Source organism: Gracilinanus agilis, unplaced genomic scaffold, assembly GCF_016433145.1.
Source record: "Gracilinanus agilis isolate LMUSP501 unplaced genomic scaffold, AgileGrace unplaced_scaffold61342, whole genome shotgun sequence".
NCBI lineage: Eukaryota > Metazoa > Chordata > Mammalia > Didelphimorphia > Didelphidae > Gracilinanus > Gracilinanus agilis.
This window is the reverse complement of record NW_025396618.1, coordinates 4,755-10,404: the sequence shown is the minus strand read 5'-3', so window position 1 is coordinate 10,404 and position 5,650 is coordinate 4,755. Positions and strand designations below refer to the sequence as shown.

Genomic DNA, 5,650 nt, shown 5'->3' with positions numbered 1-5,650 from the left:
AAATACTTGTAGTAGATAGATTTTAAAAAATAATTAAGAGCAAATAAAAAGTTTTAATTTACAGAGTAATGAAGTTATGTAAATTCACTAACCTAGGAGATAGTTCAAAATAAGAATGCAGTTTCAGACCAAGGTTGACATAATAATTGAAAGTACAAATAGTCAAAAGGTCAATGAAAACATGCATAATGGCTATGTTTGACAACATTACCAAAAATTATCAAAGATAGTTTGTATAAGAGAAACTATTTAAAAGACATAATGAAGTGTCTTTGTAATCAGCAGAAAATAGGCTTTTTTCAAATGAGACAAAGTAGATGGGCAGCACAAATATTAGCACCCCTAAGGCACTAAAAGAAGAAAAGGAAGGCCTCCAGTCCATTAGATAGATTCTCCTTAGAGAATTTATACAAAAATATGAAAGATGCATTTCTTAGAATGAGAAGTGAAATAATAAAGTGTATAGAGTGTAATAAAGTGTAAAGTGTAATAAAGTGTAAAGAAGTAGTAAGGTGATACAGAGTATACTGTGAGTTACTCTGTGATGACTGCAAAGTACCTTAGTTATTCACCTTAAAAGGAGGTTCAATTTGTGGACCTCCTCTACTGGTCTCAGTGCACACAAACTACCTTGGAGAGTATTTTCTCTATAAAAATGTATTTATTTGTATTTTAAAAGATACGAATAAAAGGATTATAAAGAAGGAACCTTAACACTACAGGGAAACTAAACATCCACCCACTCTTTACATTTGCCACAAGGCAAAGTCTTCAGGTCTTGATGCTACGCTGAACTCCTTAAAAAAAAACAAAAAAAACCTCATAAAATGCTTTCTGACTAAATCTAACTAAATCCTTATATGAAAATAAATTATTTATAGTAAAAAGTGTCTCCAAGTAGACAGAGGCAGTTAGCCCAATGTCTGAAAGGCTAACTGACCAGAGTGTAACTCTGAGATGGCTCTCAGAGCTCAGGCAAGGATGCCTTTGGTCTTTCTCCTTTCACAAACAGCAGATCTGACAAGTTTTTCTCCTCAATGTAATTCCACAGTAAGGAAAGTGAAAACCTTTCAGAATGGTTTCCTAGTTCTCTTTCTTTCCTATTGCAGCAGAGCTAATTCAGAGAGCAAAAGAAGTCAGAGACCAACTGTCAGAACTCTGCTTGCTCTCCTCTCTTCAAAATTCCAAGCTCACAAACAGAACTCTCTCTCTTGCCTCAGTCACTTTGCAGTTTCAGAGACCCCTTTCCAAAATTTCTTATCTTGTCAACCTAATCTATCTTCTATTTCATTCCAATAAAAGGCAAAGAGGGATTGAAATCTGCAGTGGTGAGGATAGTGTCTCTACCAATACTTTTGGGTGCTATTCTAGTTGTAGCCCTCAAAGTACAGAATAACTTGAATTGCCCTAAGATAAAATATAACATTATCTTTATTCCTCCACTCAGGGTAGAAGGAGATTGCCTCAATATATCTAAGAAAAATTCTCGATCATTCAAGAAAGGATTCAGTTAAACCCACTCCACATCTGGAATATTCTATGATATCTTGCTTGCTCCTCCTGCAACCAAATGCTTTTGTTCTTGCAAACAAAAAAAGGGGGTGTTTGGATGTTAAATTTCAGAGGTATATGGATTTCTTGGCTAGACAACTTGTCAATGATAATCACAACCTGTTCTATAATGTAGGGTATTGCCTGAAGCTCAGAGAAGTTGATTAATTTGTCCTGGGTCATCCAACCAGTTTGTGTCTGGGATAAGTCCTCAACCTAGGACTTTGTGAACCTGAAGTCCACTCTATCCACTGACATAGGCTGCCTCTTCCAAAATTACATAGTCTAAAAACATATAATCTCACATAAAACATAACATAACACCACATTTCTTTGAGGCTTGTGTTACATTCTAGTATAAACCAATGAAATCGTAGATCTGCCAAAACACCGCTATCTTAGGATCTTAGCAAGAATAAGGAATAACAGATGGAGAGTTTGAGTGTTGCACTTGGAGCTATGAAATATATTAAAAAAAAGCAGATGAAGGCCTATAGCACATTATGTTTCTTTTAAATTAAACTAATTTTTTCAATTAACAAGCATTTATTTTCTCCCCATCTGAATAGCCAAAATTAAATAAATAATAAAACTTGTAATAACTATGCATAGTCAAGCATAGCAAATTCATGCATTCACCATATCCAAAACCACATTTCTCATTTTGCTTCATGAGTCTCTGCCCTCTCTCTCATGAGGTATCATATTTCATCTCCAGTCCCCTGGGTGGGGTGGGTAGTTCATTGTATTTGCAAACCTTTCAGAGTTTTAAAAAAATTTATAATGTAATTGTTTACATTGTTCTTTTGGTTTGGCTCACTTTACTCTATCACAGTTCTTTCCAGTTTTCTCTGAAACTATCCATATCATTATTTTTTATGTCATAATAATATTCCATTACATTCATATGCCATAATTTGTTGAACCATTCTTCAACATATGGGCACTCCCAAACTTTCCAATTCTTTGCTATAACAAAAAGAGCTACTATAAATATTTTTGTACATATGGGTCCATTTCCTCTTTCTTTGATATCTTAAGGTTTAGACTTAGTAGTGTTATCATTGGTATGCACAATGTAGTGACTTTTGGAGCATAGTTTTAACTTGCTTTCCAGAATGGTTGAACCAATTCCCAGCTCCACCAACAGTGTGCTAGTATATCTGTTTCCATAAGCTCCTCCAACAATTGTCATTTCCCTTTTTGTCTTCAGTGTCAATCTGATGAGTGTGAGGTAAAACTTTAGGGTTGCTTTAGTTTGCATTTCTCTATTAATGGAGCATTTTTTTTGAAAAATATATTTGTTGTTTTTTTGTGTTGTTCAATTTAAAAACTATCATGTCATTTAGGGGAATGGCTAGTGTTCTTAAATTTTTTAATCAGTTGTTTACATATATTGTACCACTATAGAAAATTGGCTCAAATATTTTTTCTCAGTTCCTTATTTCTCTTACAATTCTTAACTTGATTTATTTTGTTTATGCAAAACCTTTTAAATATTATTAGAATATGGAATGTTTCACAAAGTTGTATAACATTCTCATATAGGGGTTATACAAACCTTTTCTGTGTGGTTGTAATTTCAATATATGTACTGGTAAAACGAGTACCTAAAACATTGGACGCATTCTCAATGAAGAGGAAAGACAGGGGATTGTCATGGTGAAATTGTGAATGTGTTGTCATTTGTACAAAGAGAAGAAATGTATGTGAAGAATAAGTATGTGAGATTGGATCCCCTGAAGTAGTGAAGTAATGTGTTATTATTTTTTATAAACAAATGCTAACTGTGGTTTAATTGGTTTGGATATTCCTCCAATGATTGTAGTATAGAGAGAGGGGGTCATATAGTTTTTTCAAGCTTTGGCTGAGTTCCAAAAGCTGCTAGGAGTTTGGAATCTTGAGGAAAAGTCAGTTGATTAGGGTCTCCCGTGGAGGGAGGTTGTCTGATCAGCCGAGCTGCCTCCTTACCTAGCTGTAGTATTGAAATTTAGCCTAGCTTTGATATATTTACTTAAGAAATTATTATTTTGGATAAACCCTTTATATCTTCCTTCCCTAATATTATTTCCTACCTTCCCCTTCCTTACCTTATATGTCTGTGGAGTTAATAAGGAGAGTAACTAGAGAAGAGTTCAAAATCTGTGAAGGGTTAATTGTTATTTGACAATATTAGATATAGAGAAACTAGTCAGTCATCATTTATTTTGTAAGTTGAGTTAAAGGCTGGTCCTTACTCAGACTCCATCTTTGCCACCCTTCCCCCACCTGAGGTTCCTGAGTCAACTGTTAGGGCTTTCCTTTGATCCACTTTCCTGACACATCAACCTTTAAAGATAATAAACCCTTTTGTGTTTCAACAGACTTATTAGTATAATTTGTCTGTTAGTTATTAAGAGAGGGAAGAAGAGGGAAAGAACCAACATACTCTGGGCTGAAGGGAAGCCGGGTATCCATCTTGAAGGAAGGTGTAACTTCAAAACAAGTCCCTTCCTGTGAAATTAACTAAACCCTGTTTGTTAATTTCAGTTTAATCTATTTCCCTCAGCCTGTGTTTGAGTCTAAGTCCCAGTCTGGAAAGCCTGCTGTTTGTCTGTTTAGTTTAATTTCTCCTCTCCCTGAAGATCTGTTTCCCTTCTGTGTTATACTCCTGACTTCAACCCTGTTATATCCTGAATCTCCTTAATTCCAGCCTACCTGTAACCTAGATTACCCATTTAGCAAGTCTCTGACAATCTCCTTTCAAATTCCCTTATCCCACACACCTTTCCTCAAATTATCCCCATAACATGATATAGACTGTAACTTATTAGTGCATATCTACCTATTCCATACAATTCCAGTTAATATTCTTCTACATAGATTGTCCAGGGCGCCTACTTAAAGTGTTGAGGGCATTATTTATTTTCTCTTGACATCAAGAGCCCTTGGACTATCCACTTGTAATTTTTCACTTTCACCACATTTCTAGCCCATCTGCATTTCTGTTGACATCTTTCACTAGTTTTTCTTTGACATTTCTCATTGATTATATATTTTGACCTACTCATATCCATCATGAACTCTTCTTTTCCTTCTTTGTGATGCTGATTTTCAATAATATAAAATAATAGTCTACTAAAGGAAAATAGTACTTTGGCATCCATCTGGAGAAGAAATATGACTCAATTTGTCATTTCTTGCATTTGTAAGTTTGTCTAAAATCCCCACTAAAGACAAATATTCAGAAACAAAATCTTCATAAGCAGATACGATAAGAATGCAGATATATAATCATTTACTTCTTCCTTCCTCTAATAGTTTTCATCTATTTGTTGTGAATGATTTTGTTGTAAATTTTTATTGTAAAAATTGGCGCTCTCTCTCTCTCTCTCTCTCTCTCTCTTTCTCTCTCTCTCTCTCTCAATCAATCAAATTAGCTAACTAGATAGATACCTATTTTTTTACTTTCTTTCTCAAAACTGGATTCCCAGGACAATTTACAATGTCATTTTGTATCTCTGCATTAAGAATTTCTATTTTGTGTTTAATTAGGCTCTTAAAAATTGTTGCTTTTCTACTTTTTAAAGTTGCATATCTAATTCAACATTCTGTACTTTCTTTTATTGATGAAAGAGTTAGAGATATAAACTTCCCTATAAGGATTCTTTGGCTGCATTCCAAAAGCTTTCTGGCATATTGTTTCATAATTGTAATTTTCTTTTATGAAATTTACTATTGTTTCTATGATTTGATCTTTGTTCCGTTAATACTTGCTTCAATTTTCAATATAATTTTATTAAAAACAATTTAGCACAATGTTTGCATAAATAACATGAAATTCATTTTGTAAGAAAGATCAACACAGACACTCTGAATGGCATGATTTCTGGATGTTCCCAATAGTTAATAAGTGAAAGGTAGTATATAAATATTAACTGATATGAGAAAGTTTTGAAATGAGCAACTTTGGCATGATTCCCTAGTCACAGTATTTGGAAAGAGACATAAGCATATTCTATAGGCATTAATCAGAATGAATGTAGCTGAAAGATTTAGCTAGTTTCATTTTGTATAGTTAACCTATGTAGATCCATAAGAAGCAGAAAATATTGCTAGG

General features: G+C 33.9%; 1 non-coding gene across 1 annotated transcript; it reads right to left on the bottom strand.

Annotated features, from left to right (window-relative positions):
- Positions 1-3,054: 3,054 nt before the first annotated feature.
- On the bottom strand, positions 3,055-3,161 carry LOC123256587. Its single transcript, XR_006506849.1, has one exon. It is a non-coding gene; the product is annotated as a U6 spliceosomal RNA (small nuclear RNA).
- Positions 3,162-5,650: the final 2,489 nt, after the last annotated feature.